Source organism: Trichechus manatus, unplaced genomic scaffold (assembly GCF_000243295.1).
Source record: "Trichechus manatus latirostris isolate Lorelei unplaced genomic scaffold, TriManLat1.0 scaffold00135, whole genome shotgun sequence".
NCBI lineage: Eukaryota > Metazoa > Chordata > Mammalia > Sirenia > Trichechidae > Trichechus > Trichechus manatus.
The window spans coordinates 207580-208728 of record NW_004444071.1 but is presented as its reverse complement, the minus strand read 5'-3'; positions in this window follow the sequence as shown (position 1 = coordinate 208728).

The following is a 1149-nucleotide window of genomic DNA, read 5'->3' as shown; positions in this document are numbered from 1 at the left end:
GCCCAAGATACTGGATCTAACTGGTCGGTCTAAAAAACAGCTTACAATGAAGTGTTAAGTGGAACAGGGCCCTTTGCTCATTCCACCGAAAGGGATGTGGGTTTCAAAACTTTAGTCATGTCTGAGGTTTTAACCCTCCCCGGTCTGGCCAATCCCTCCTGTCTCATCACCAGATTTATTCAGTCTGTATTCTGAGCAAATAATCCGAAAAGCTGAACTATATGAAGAAGAACGCGTCAGGATTGGTGGAAGACTCATTAAGAGATGACACAACGTTGCTTGCTGAGAAAAAGAGGGCTTGAAGCACTTTGCATTGAGCAATTCTGCTGCAAAATACCTTATTACAGTGTTAAAACGGAAAGATGTCACTTTGAGGGCTAAGGTAAGCCTGATCCAAGCCATGGTATTTTCAATTGCCCCATATGCATGTGAAAGCTGGGAAAATGAATAAGGAAGCCAGAAAAAGAATCAATGCATTTTAATTAAAGTGTTGGTGAAGAACAGTGAATATACCATGGACTGCCAAAAGAACAAACAAATCTGTCTCGGAAGGAGTACAACCAGAATGCTGCTTAGAAATGAGGATTGCAAGACTTTGTGTCATGTACTTTCCACATATTATCAGGAGGGACCAGTCCCTGGAGAAGGATATTATGCTTGTTAAAGTTGAAGGTCATCTCATTGAGTGTCTCCCTCTTTTGTGCTAGAAGACCAAAGGAGAATTGATGTCTTTGAATTGTGGTGTTGACAAAGAATATTGAATATGCCATGGACTGCCAAAAGAACAAACTAATCTGTCTTGGAAGAAGAAAAACGCCTTAGAATCAAGGATAGCAAGACTATGTCTCACATACTTTGGACATGTTGTCAGGAGGGGTCAGTCCCTGGAGAAGGACACCATGCTTGGTAAAGTAGAGGGGCCGCGAAAAAGAGGAAGACCCTCAACAAGATGGGTTGACACAGTGGCTGCAATAATGGGCTCAAGCATAACAGCAATTGTGAACATGGCTCAGGGCCGGGCAGTGTTTCGTTCTGTAGTACACAAGGTCTCTACGGGTCAGAACCAACTCGACGGCACCTAACAACAACAACAACTCAATGAAATGGATTGATGCAGTTGCTGCAAGAATGGTCTCAAACATAGCAATG